Genomic DNA, 14,269 nt, shown 5'->3' with positions numbered 1-14,269 from the left:
CTCAAGACGTGGATTTTGAAATCGAGATCAGACCGAGAACGATACATTCTTACGAGATGATACAAGTCCCTCCTTCAACTAATTCTATCTTCATCGACTGCCTGAAGTAAGTAAAGAAGTTAAAAAAAGGAGAACAAATTGCAGAATAATTAGGTTAATAATGTTTGTGTGTGCGTGTGTATGTGTCCTTCGGCACAGGAAATCACGTTTGTAGCACTCAGTCCGAAATCACCTATTATACGTTTATCTGTGGCAGTACCCTGAAAAAAAGAAAGAAAACATTGAAATCAGTCACATCTGTACGTCACTAGATGCTTTGAGGTTAGACCTCCAGATAGATCTTAGCTTACCACAAAGGTAGATTTTATAAGTAGTTGTGAATCTTGGACTCTTGAAGTACTGGAATTTTTCCCATGACGTAAATTGAAAAACATCACATTTTGTACAAAAGGGCAACTTCGACTGCCCTTTTTTTATAATACAGCGTAAGTTAGCGAAGTACACTTAGTGTATTGAACCATTAAAACTATAAAACTACGATTCTACAGAAAGAAAGAGGCCTCTACGCCGCGACATCAGCTAAACGTGCACAGTATCCTACGCGAGTTCACCTCTAGAAATTCAACTTCCGATGTTCGTCGCTTGCTAGTTCAAGTGGCGACACCTGCGGCCAGTTTCCGGAATCTTGTTGTTCCTTGTGTGGTGCTTACTTGTACGTATGTTGCGCGTACGATGTTTTCGTGTGGTACTTTTGCATTTAACGTAGTGAGTGTGTTAATGGCATAAAATAATTAAAGCGTGTGAGTTTTTCTCGCGAGCTTAATGCGAATATTGTATCATGAAGTGACGTGTCCAAGTCTCGATAGTAATAAATTGGTGTATGTTGGTGTCATTGTGAATTCATAAGTTGTATCGGCTATGTTTCGTTGAAAAGTTTTAAAATGTATCTTCGTATTGGTATATAGTGAACGTGTGCGGAGTATATTAAAATTTCGGTAACCACCAAACGTCTCTAATTCCCTTATTTTCGTATTTTTCACATTGATACTTACATATTCTGCATTCGTAAGGATTCTTCTATTTCGCGTTTAGTTTTTTGCAGGCAAATAGTCTCAATTTTCGAAATATCGAGTATTTTTATTTTGTTCGCTTTTGCTTGCGTTACACGCGATATGGCGGAGAAATCTTGACTAGCGTAGTCCATGATCAGTGGTTATGCAGTGTTGCGACCTTCTTCATAGCAAAATATCTAGGTACTAGTATGGAGAATACGTAAGTACGAATGTCAAAAATTGACGAAACTCGGAAGTTATAGGTGTCGTGTGGTGGGTGTGTTGTGACATTGGTGCCGGGTGTTGAGGATCCGGTGGAGTTTTTGGTTGCACACGGGGTGGTGAAGAGAGGAAAGGAATGTGCAAAGTGTGAAATTGGAAATAATTGCGAATCATTGGCGCTAGCCCCACGAACCATTGGCGCTAGCCCCACGAACCATTGGCGCGTGGATAGGTTAGTAGGGCCACGCAAAGGTTTCAATAGTGAAAAAGATAGCCCCACGAACCATTGGCGCTAGCCCCACGAACCATTGGCGCGTGGATAGGTTAGTAGGGCCACGCAAAGGTTTCAATAGTGAAAAAGATAGCCCCACAAACCATTGGCGCTAGCCCCACGAACCATTGGCGCGTGGATAGGTTAGTAGGGCCACGCAAAGGTTTCAATAGTGAAAAAGATAGCCCCACGAACCATTGGCGCTAGCCCCACAAACCATTGGCGCTAGCCCCACGAACCATTGGCGCGTGGATAGGTTAGTAGGGCCACGCAAAGGTTTCAATAGTTAAAAATTGGTTTCGAAAAAAATATTCGTAGCCCCACACACCATTCTCGGATAGCCCCACGAACCATTGGCGCTAGCCCCACGAACGATTCACGGATAGCCCCACGAACCATTCACGGATAGCCCCACGAACCATTTATAAATAGCCCCACAAACCATTCACGGATAGCCCCACGAACCATTCATGGATAGCCCCACGAACCATTCACGGATAGCCCCATGAACCATTCACAGATAGCCCCACGAACCATTCACGGATAACCCCACGAACCATACATAAATAGCCCACGAACCATTCATAAATAGCCTTAGAGATACTGGGCGAAAGTGGGGGTTATAGCCCCCATCAACCTCACATTGAGCACGCCACTGATCCTGTGCACGTCATGTTGTCGCAAGTTCGTAATCAGAAATGATGAACAGTAACTCACGTTTATTTACGTTCTAGAACTGTTACACAGTTACAAAACCGCGTATTTGGAAACACTGACCGGTTGTTACGTCATGAAACGCTCGCAAATATTTGGTTCACGTAGTAGACGGACATCAAGGGAACAGCTTTCGTGCATTGGAGTGACATTAATGTCGAAAATTACATGATTTAGCGGCAAAAAAATTTCAACGAGGTGAAAACAAACTTCCAAGACCTTCCTAAAGTATAAATAAACCCATTTCGGTAAGTACTTTCTCCTGTAAAATTGAAGAAATACGTTTTGGGGATACGAAAATTTTACATTATCCTTTGTCCATTATGCCAAAGCAGAAGCAAGAAATGTGCAAGGGCACGAAGTGACTTTTATAAGGTAAGTTAACGATTTCTAAATTTAAAATGGACATAGGATCGAGATTTTAGTGAGGTAGAACGTACGTAAAATGTCCTGTGATTCAAAACTACTTACTATACGACTTACTCTGATGCTTAAAGCGGTTGGTTGAACGTTTACTTGAGGTATCACGTCAATCACAAGCTACCTGTAACTCGCAGAGAAAATGTCAGTCAGTGGCTCGTGATGAGTTGGTTACACGCTGCACATGCTAGTAGTGATCTTAAAGGGAAGTTTTTTAAGCGTTGTATCGTCATCCTTCCCTTGACTCAACAGGTCGGGTTGCCCCGAGTTGATACTTTCCTGGAGGTGAGGCCTGCTCGAAAAGGTTTTATATAAAGAATTTGCGTCGTCATTTTGATTGCGTCTTCATCATAAAATTACGTGGAACGACTGAAGGTGACCGGACCCCTCTCCGATTTTCTTCATATTTGGCATACTCACTAATTGAGGCCTCCTAATCACGAATCTGAAGTTAAAAGTTATCGGAAACGTCTAGAAATTGCAAAGTAAGCTAAAATAAGGCGTTAGTTTTCGGAATGAAAACCGTCGATTTTCGCGAATTTTTTTGTTTCACAAGGAAATATACAGAGCATTCCCTGACATTCGCTAGGAGACTCGGCGGCAAGCTGTCCGGCATCAGCGCTTGTCTTTCCCGGTGAACGGGTCAGCGACAGTCGCTAGAGTCGGTTATTAAAATTACAGTTTTCATATTGTGTACTAACCTTGACTACAGAAGGTGTTGAAAATGATGTTCCTCTGCTGAAACACATACCTGGCATCTCCGAAGGAAATTGGCATTTACACGTGCAAGTTCGTCTACTGTAATTCTCCCGATTTTTCGTACAATACTCTCTTTTAACTCACGGATGGTGTGCGGATTGTCTTTGTATACTTTATTTTCCCATTTTTCTTTCCACTTTTATTCAGAACTGACCCTGTTACTCTAAACTTTTTTACGAGGTTTAATATAAGCGACTGTTGCGGACCCGTTAACCGGGAAAGACAAGCGCTAATGCCGGGCCGTTTGCCGCCGAGTCTCGTAGCGAATGTCAGGGAATGCTCTGTATATATTCCTGATACTACCACGACACCAAATTTTAACCATGTTTGCCTAACCTAACCGAAACTAACCTAACCACACGTCAATGGTTCGTGGGGCTAGCGTCAATGGTTCGCAATTATTTTGCAATTTCTAGACGTTTCCGACAAATTTTAACTTCAGATTCGTCATTAGCAGGCCTCAATTAGTGAGTATGCCAAATATGAAGAAAATCGGAGAGGGGTCCGGTCATCTTCAGTCATACCAATTACGTTATTAGTTTATGCGAGTTAGGTTCGACGCAGGTAGTAATTTTCGACGTTTATGTTCAGACTAGGAGCGCTAAGTTTGGTGGCGTAATCAATTACACGTATTTTATAGTATCTGAATATGCATACAACAGGTTTTACGACTTAATTTAATTTTTGTTATTTAGTGTTACTCTCCTGCCACTTTTGGTTAAACGCAACGATAAGGTTGAGTGATGATGAAATTGATGAAGGAAGACTCACAAAGAACACCCATGACACTCCGCAATGGAGGTCTGCCCAGTTTTTACGAATGAAAAACGGTGAGAGTGCTCCGAGATAGGTTTTTACTTAGATTTCCCCGACCTGAAACACATTTTATGTTACACAAAACATCGAAATCTATCGATTAAAAAAAATTCCGTAATTCTGGAGGGGTGTACGTACGGTGGGTCAAGTCTCCAATATGTATGACGTAATTCTGGAGGGGTGTTCTAGCGTTTCACCTCCACATAGAGATACGGTTAGACATCTTGTCCTTAAATTACGAGAAACTGGATCGTTAAATTTTAAAACACCTAAGCAAAAACGACAGATTCTAACCTAAGCAAAACTCGAAGAAATTGGTGCAGCGTTAGAACATTCTCCAAACAAACCTCTACGCCGTGTTTCACAGAAGATGGGCGTGTCAAAATCATCAGCACATACAGCCACTAAGCTACTAAAATTAAAACCGTACTCTTATAACACAGGTTAGTGCTCGTTTTGCAATATTTATATAAATGTCTGCATATGTCCATAAAAATAAGCGAGCATTACAGGCCGCAAATGTCGGCATCTCCGTCAGCGCCACCCGCCACGCTTCTCCCGATCTCTCGGCTGAAGATCGAAATGAACGCACGGTATATGGGTCATTCCACGTGAAATCACCAAAGTGAAAGACAAAAAGTTGCTTCATAGTCACGGATTTGCTTCCAATTTCTTTACTGGTAGATACTTGGTCTAATATGACAAATATGTAATATTAGACTTGTCCACCAAATATGTTGAGAGTTACAAATTTTTTAAAATTTGAAGTTTTTCAGAAATTGGGTGGAACGCACCTTGTGACACAAAACATGTCATATCTCGGAAACTATATAGAGCATTGTGATGATTTAGGTATTGTTGGATAGGAGAAGGACAGGACTAACAGAAAATAGCTATGTTAGCACTCGTATCTGCTCAGAAAGTAGGAAAATCTTCAAAGAAAGTAATTTGTTGTGATGAATAGAACACTCCAATTCTGGTAAATGTTTGGTAGGGAATCCCAGATTTTACCAAAATGAAAATTGTCAAGCAGCATAATCAATACATGTCAAACATAATATTATAAAATGAGAAAGGTAATATTTTTCATATTACAAATATCACAGGTTTCAGTATTGGGTGTATGAACCAATGTTTCCACTGGCATACAGCTATATTTTTGACAAATGGCCCTAAAACACTCCCAAATTACCACTAATATGAGTACACATAATATTGTTAGAAATGTTGAAAAAGTGGGAGAAGCATTACTATGATGTTTATCCACTTTTAGTTCACAGAAATTGTACTAAGACCAGAGTTTTTGTCCAGAATGCATATGGGTCAGTCCATACCGAATGGTCTAGCACTGGTTGCTTGGCCATTTTTAAAATATTCAATATTTTTGTCGTTGCAAGGGTAGTTCAAAGCGGGCATTATTTTTCTGAAACTTGACTTTGTTTTAAAATGGTGGCCATTTTTTGTTTCATGAATTCGGCTATTTTTTGCTTTTGCAGAGAGTTGCGATAATTATGATAACTCATCTACGAAATATAATAAAAATCTGTTGTAAACAACATTGTTTTCAGTACATTTCAAGCTTTATTTTATGTTCTATACCGTTTCTCACCATCTCTAATGAAAATGGCTGAAATTTAAGGCTAAAATTGATTTTCAATTTTGAACAAAAATCTTTAGAATTTTTTTTAGCAGGGAAGTAATATAATGAGAGATATAATTATTTTAGAGAGGAAACATATACATCCAAAGGTGTGGCAGAAAATACCGGGTGTCCATAAAATCCTTTTACGACTTCAAAAATTCACTACAAATGCAAATGATGAGATATTTTAGTGATTTTTTTTAATGTACTGGTTTACTATTAAAGTTTGTACTAATAGTCAATTTGTGTATTTCCGGTAACATTGTGAGGAAAGGTAGGTCCTCGAAGGAAAAATTGCTACTCCGCAAGAAAAGGCACAATGTGTGGCGTGGTTCATTGAAACAAAATCTGACACTCAGACTCAGCGAAACTTCAGGACTAGATATGGAAAACAACCACCAGCACGTCCATCAATTCGTGAATGGCACAGGAAATTCATGGAGACCGGTACAATTTTGGATAAAGCAAGAAGTGGAAGAAAACTAGTATCAGAGGAAGATATCGAACGTGTAAGACAAGCCTTTGTTAATTCTCCAAAGAAATCCATTCGCACTGCTGCCAGTCAGTTACAGCTACCACGATCAACAGTACACAAGGTTCTACACCACAACCTGCGATTGATTGAGTATAAAGTGCAACTGTTTCATGCCATCAAGCCAACCGAAACGCAAAACATTTGCAGTGGACATGCTTCATCGAATATCGGAGGATCCAATGTTCCTCAACCGAGTGTGTTTTACTGATGAGGCAACATTGCATGTTTCCGGGAAACTGAACACGTACAATGTAAGAATCTGGGGCTCAGAAAACCCCCATGCAACAATGGACCTCAAACGAGACAGTCCAAAGGTGAATGTGTGGTGTGGACTGATCTTCAATCGAATCATTGGTCCATTTTTCTTTGCGGAGCAAACAATTACTGCAAATGTTTACCTTGATCTTTTGACTGTATATGTGACACCACAACTGGCTGACCTTCAACCAACCGTCCTTTATCAACAGGATGGTGCACCACCACATTGGAAATTAAATGTTCATGACTTCCTGGACCAAACATTTCCCGGTAGGTGGATTGGATGGGATGGCCCTATTCCTTGGCCACCTCGTTCACCAGACATAACGCCCCTAGATTTCTTTCTATGGGGCTACGTTAAAGACACTGTGTATCGAACAAAGGTACGGAACATTACTGATCTCAAGCAAAGGATCACTGATACCATTGCTATGCTAGAGCGGACGTGGCGCAAAATCGATTTTTGCCTTGACGTTCTTCGTGCAACCAATGGTACCCATATTGAGGTTTATCAAGTTATGAAAAAAAACTTCAATATATATTGCTACTATGTGACAAATTTAATTTAATTATCTCTTCATATGTGTTTGGAATAAAAGCTTGAAGTTGTAAATAGACTTTATGGACACCCACATTTGAGTTCTGCTACTGGTTTCCTTTTAGTTATAGCTCTTTTTATTTTATTTTTAAACTTTAACCCTTATATCTCTGGTGGGGGACCTATTAAAAATTTGATATTTACAGCGTAAAGTGTACTCTGAGAAATACTTGTAAAAAAATCGAGATTGTATAACAGGGAATTTGGGCAAAAAAATAAACTTGCGATTTGTTACTAATAAATATTTACATTTAATAAGCTATCATGCAATGAAAATTATTTTATTTATTAATTACATCATGTAAATGGCGTAGTAAGTCCTTTAGTAGCTATTATTAATGAAAATATGTGTAATGCAGACATTTGTCTCAACGGGTTAAGACATGCAAGCGTAATACCATTAGTGCTTCATTCCCTTCTTGTTGTGCACCCTTTCTCTCTTTTAAATATTTTTTATGTAAGAAATGTAACATTTCCAAAAATTAAAAAAAATAAAAATAGAAAATAATAAAAAAGGAATTTTGTTTGTTTTTGCATTGATTTTCTGTAAAAAAGATTCCATTAAGTAGTATTAAAACAAGCAATTTGTACAATTGAAGAGAGTGTAATGATAAGAACGAGGTACGAGGACCATAGCAAGACCCTTTCTGTCTTTCACAACTAGAAATATCAAACAGATGTAGGTGTGTTGCTTACTTTCCAAGCTGCGTAAGATGGATATTTTGAATGATGATGTAAATCTAGTGACTTGATAAAGAATTCCATTGGTGGTTCATGTAATGACGGTAAAGGTGTTATTAATTCCCTTGACATTAACCGTAGTTTGTATTTTCGTAGGATAGATATTTTGTTTACACAATCACAAAGATATCTTGTGAAAAGTCAGATATAAGATTTCACGTTTTACTTCCTTTGAAGATTTTTCTACTTTTTGAGCAGGTAAGAGTGGTAACACAATTATTTTCTGTTAGCCCTGTCCTCCTCCTATCCAACAATACCTAAATCATCACAATGCTTCACATAGTTTCCGAGATATGGCATATTTTGTGTCATATGGTGTCGTTAGTCCACCCAATTTCAGAAAATCTTCAAATTTTCAAAAATTTGTAACTTTCAACATATTTGTTGAACAAGTCTAATAATATATATTTGAAGCTCTGGCTGATTTCACGTGGTTTGACCCATATGCCGCATACACACACACATACGTAAAGGGAAGCTTTATCATTAGAATATTGAAATAGCTAATTACCTTATTATTAACAGTGGCGACTGGTAGGTCCGAATTTGGTCAAGAGCAAGTAGGAAGAAAATGGGGTAAGAGAGAAAATTAGATAAATAGTTGTACATACTTGAGATTATCAACCAACGCTCATCTCGTTAAATTCTGGAAAACAGTCACTGAAAAATATTTTTAACAATATCAAAAAATAGGACAATGGCTCACGTACATAACGTAAGAACATATTTCACAGTGATGACTGCCAATATACGTATATGCAAACTTTACGTGTAAATTGGTAAAGATAGAAATATTTTCGTCAGAGTAATTGGTATGAATATACTTTGCGGGTAAAGAACACTCCAATCACAGGCGGCCGTGACTTAAATTGTGGACTTACTTTACGAAGTACTTTATGGTACAGACTCGTATATCATGAAAACCATCATCTGAAAGTAATATGTCATATACGGTATGTAAGATTAATTTCTATTCTTTATTGTTTTATGCAGAGCTTTTATGATTTCAACAGATATTGTGTAGTTTCCCTCTTGATTCTTGTGAACAATTTTACTCATCATTTGTTGTTATAAGTTGGAATATCCTGTAACTTTCTTTCCTGATTCTTCACAATACTGTGATATTGTATATATTGCATTGTATACTATAACATTTCTCCTTGAATGCTATAGACAAAGTTTTAATGCGTAGTCACATTGTTGTAATTTTTTATATTCTATTGGGGGACCTCCCCGGTAACGTAGTGGTAATGTCGTCTCCTTGTAATCAAGAGGTTCCGGGTTCGATACTTGGTTAAGGAACATGATGCTATGAATTCCACCATAAACTGTAAGTCCAGTATCGATTAGTCTATCTGTCCATAAAGTGGACTTAAATCAAAGAACTGAAACTCGTTTTCTATTTGGTTATATCGGGTGTCCCACTTAAAAGTGGTACGACTCACTGACTGCTTTTCATACTAGTTGAATTGTTTTTTCATATGTAAATACTGCAGAGTTTCAAGACATGTGTCATCATATAATTACATTTTCACATCTTATGTTAAGTTAGGTACACTTACTGTGTAAAACTAAAACTGTCTGGTTTATAACAAATGCTGAAAGTGCCATCCACCAGCATCCAGGCATCGCTGCGCTCGCAGTACAATGTTCTGAGAAACACGTCGTAATTCTTCAGGGGAGATGTTATTTATCTCGTTTGTGATGTTCTCTTTCAGTTGGTCTATCGTATGAGGGTTATTAGCGTACACTTTTCCTTTCAGAGCTCCCCATAAATAAAAATCACAAGATGTTAAGTCCGGCGATTGCGGAGGCCAAAGGTTTTTGCTGACAAGCCTGTTTTCGGGAAACACTTCACTTATACGGGTCATACTCTGGTTGGAGGTGTGGGCAGTGACACCATCTTGTTGAAAGACGCCGTGTCTTTTTTCATTTTCTGTTAACTGCGCATAGAACGACTCAAATATCTGCAGATATCTTTCGCTGTTGATAGTCTCTTCAAAGAAAATTGGTCCGGTAATGCGTGTTCCCGACACTGCACACCAAACGCCTATCTTCTCTGGGTGAAGAGGTTCCTCATGCACGACATGTGGGTTATCCTGTGACCAAAATCTACAATTCTGTGAGTTGATGTAACCAGAAAGAATAAACCAAGCTTCATCTGTCATGAAGAAGAGCATAGGATCCAAGTAACCATCAGCAATCGAAGATAACATCCAGTTGCAATAAGTAACTCGTTTAGCTTTGTCTGGTTCTTTCAATTCATGCACTACGGTCACACGAAATGGTCGGAAATGGAGCTCTTTTAGTACACGATGGCATGTTGTGCGGGATACACCAACTTGTTGAGATAATCTTCGTATCGATTTCTTGGGGCTTCTCAATATGTTACTGCGAATTCTGTCCATTACCACCGGGGTCTTCACTGTGGGACGCTTCTTCTTCAAAACATTACTAACGGATCCTGTAGTCCTCCATTTGTTATACATCTTTTGAATTGCATTGGTTGTGGGAGGCTTCATACCGACGTATTTCGCCACAAACATTTCTTTAGTCTCTTTAATGGACCCTGTCTTTATGTAAAATTCAACAATATCTATTCGGTGTTCAATTGCAAACTGCACCATTTCTCCGCAAACGTTTGCACAACAATCTCCGCAAACAATCACTTTTAAACTGTCGAATGCAACTCAACAATATTCAACAATAACGTGTGACTTCAAGTAATGCGATATTTCAGTGTAGGCAACTACATTAATCTGATTCCACCCATTTATTTGTGAACGCCAGAATGAATATTAGGCGTACCACTTTTAAGTGGGACACCTAGTACTTAGTTAGACCTACGTTGGTGCTTGATTTTTCTTGATTATTATAATATAGGGAAACCAATAATAATGAAAAACAAAATTTACAAAGAAAAACAAAATTTCTGTGAACTTTGGTTTTTATTCATTCAAAAATTAACTACAGGACATGGTCATAAGATTCAGTATAAATAACACGGACAGGAGACACGGTTGAAACGTGATACCAATATATGATCATAGGAAGTAAATTTGAAGATGTCCTGCAAGAAAAATGTATAATATAAATTAACAATCATGTATAAAGAAACGAAAAGAGTGAACGAACGAAATTAGACCATTTTACTATGAAATTAATCTCGATCCTGTCTTAAATTAGTTAAGGAAATCTCATCTACAGGGCCATTCCATGCGAAGTGGACAAACAAGGTTAATTTTAATTTTGTTCAAAGAGCCACTTATTATAAAACCCCGGACATTTATGTAATATCAAAGCACAAAATAAGTAATAATAATTGATAAAATAAGTACCTAAATATGTATTATCAAAATGATACGTAGCTAAATATGTAGTATCAAAGAATATGTAATATAAATACTAATCGAGTATCCAAGCAATTTCAAGAATTCTACTAGATATTTATTTTATTTGAACATATTCAACATAATTTTATGGTCATAAGTTGCTCAAATTAAAATTTGTATCAAATTTGTAAAAGCACAGCAACATGTACATATTTATGAAACCAATTTGGGCAACTACTGATTACTTTTCCCATCGCAAATTATTGTAGAGTATGTAAATATGTAAAATAGCTCTTTGTAACTTTCGAAACAAATTGTAAAAAAGCGTCTACACATAGAACAATCGAATGTAAATACATAGCTTCTTTTGTTCAAAGGAACATATTGCGTAACTCGCTATGTAGAAGAAAGAAGCTTTCTTGTCCACCTATGCCTAGTTTATTGGTGCTTTGCCTAAATGTAAAAGCGAAACGAAAATATGTAACCAGAAAAGGGGGGGGCTCCAGGATCTCTCGATAAATAACAGTTCCAGTCTTTCGACTTGGCAGTAAATTTTCGGTGACTCTAAGCTCTATGCATCTCATTGATTAGAAAATATTAATCACATGAGCTACACATTTTCTTTATCATGTTTCAGAGATCGAAAATATAGGAAAAAAGATCAAGATAGGAAAAAAATACCGAAATATTTTGTTTTATGTCAAATAAATTAGCAAATATGTAAAATATGTAATATCCTGGCAAATATGTAAAAATATGTAACATAAAACTTATGCAAACTCGCAGTTATATAATTCGTTGACATTTTCATATTCAAGGTATGTATCTAGAAAGGGATAGAATTTGTAATTACAAACAATCCAGGCTCTACTTATTACGTATGAAATTAAAAGGAAAAACTATTAAGAATTTGGAATAATTAATACAAACATTAGTTTCATGGCTTTTAAATGACATATTGTTTCAATTTTTCTTGTATTTACGCATTGCTTGCATCGTAGATTTATTTCTTTTGTAGTCTACTATTGTTACAAGCATAACAACACAGTTTGTTGTTGTGACGTTTCTGAAGAACACACGCTCCCTTTATCAGACATTTATTTTTAGTATGATGAAAGATAGGCAACAGTTACAACAATGGTAAATATTTTCAACAAAAATGAATTCACTAGTGCAGGTATTACGAGTTTTAAGTTTCCACTTAAAAACATGACATTGTTATAACTGTATCTTTAATCATACTAAAAATAAATGACTGATGAAGGGAGCGTGTATTCTCCTAAATCGTCACAAGAAGAAACAGAATTTTTATGCTTGTAACAAACGTAGACTACAAGAGAAATATTAATATTGTTTCAAACCTATTACTTTTTATAATAGAAGTGGGATTTTATGTGTGGTGTCTCCACATAATTTAGTTTCATTACCATAAAACAACTAAATTAATTCTAATTTCGGCCAAGGGTGCCGGGTTCGAATCCCTCTCAGACTTGGTTGTTTGTGAATGTCTATTCATCAATTTCATCATTTTATCACTCATCCCCATCTTCGCAAATTAGTCAAGAGGCACAAAACGGGAAGTAAAATAAACTAAATCAATCAATCAATTCTAATTTAGTTCTAATTTTCTCATTGATTGTTTCTATATCTTAAGCTCTGAAGTATCATACTTAATTTCCGAAGCAAACATTAGTTTGAGGAATGTATTTATGATAATTTTCACAGCCTTTGCGTTGTTCCATAATCCTACAAAGTAAATAATGTGCATGGTGTTATACCCGTTACAAAATTTGTCACGCCAGTCAACGGCAAAAAAATTGTTTATAAAGAAATGTAGTAATATTTTTAGAAACTAAAAACATATAAATGTCGAGTAAAGTTTGCTTTGTGAAAATAAAATAACATTGTTTCAGTAAACCCACATATTCGACAAAGTTTTCTGAAAGACTGAGGAAGGTCCTTAAGTCTCAGAAGTGTCACACCCTTCACAATTACAAACAATGTATGTTCTGTAGCTGAAAATTAAGATGAGGGAGAAATATTCAGAAATTAAATAACTTTGATCAAACAAAATAAAATTACATGAATTCATGGACTTACATAGTTCAAGGTGTTAAGAAAATAATTAAAATATCAATGTAAATTTGTCTGAATGTCACACCCGTCACTCACAATGGAATTGCCCTAACAATATTTTTTGTCAAATTAATCTACACAGCTTTTGCAAGTTAACACTTGTAGCACAATAAGAGTTAAAAAATATTAATTTTGTAATTTGAATATTTGAACATTTGAACATTTTGTTTCGAACTTTTAACGCGTGTTGTATCATTAACAACTTGTGGAAAAGAATTTAACTTTTAAGTTATCTTTCATATAAGCAAGTAGCAGAGCGAAACTACTGTTGATGTGGTCATATCCCCCCCTCCTCCGGCCATTCTCCTGGCTAGGTAACTTGGTCTGTAACTGTAAGTAGCGACATTTAATATTTGACGGAATTGTCCAAACATCTTACAAATAATTAGAAAGTTCTTATTAACTGCCAGTGTAACCTGAGTTATTGCATGTGAAAAGAAATGCTTGTGTAGATATAATTACTCTGATTTTCGATTTAGCCGAGACGACATATCGGATCATCAAATGTCAATCTTCAACAGGTCCTTCCTTATCTAGTCCATTTATTAATTAATGAAAGAGTAATTCACACGGACACACATGTCGTCTAGAAAATATACCTAGCAACCCTCAGTTAAGAATATAGGCATCTATTTCATAAATAATTAGAAATAGATGTACACCTACATTGAGAAAATATTGAATTTTTATGTGTTAACGTATCGTATATTAATGGCTTCAGATACAATATTTGATGGAAATATAAGGTAAGTAAAGCATAACAACTGTGAACA

Source organism: Lepisma saccharinum, chromosome 4 (genome assembly GCF_977018435.1).
Source record: "Lepisma saccharinum chromosome 4, izLepSacc3.1, whole genome shotgun sequence".
In the NCBI taxonomy this organism is placed as follows: domain Eukaryota; kingdom Metazoa; phylum Arthropoda; class Insecta; order Zygentoma; family Lepismatidae; genus Lepisma; species Lepisma saccharinum.
This window is presented reverse-complemented; position numbering follows the sequence as displayed.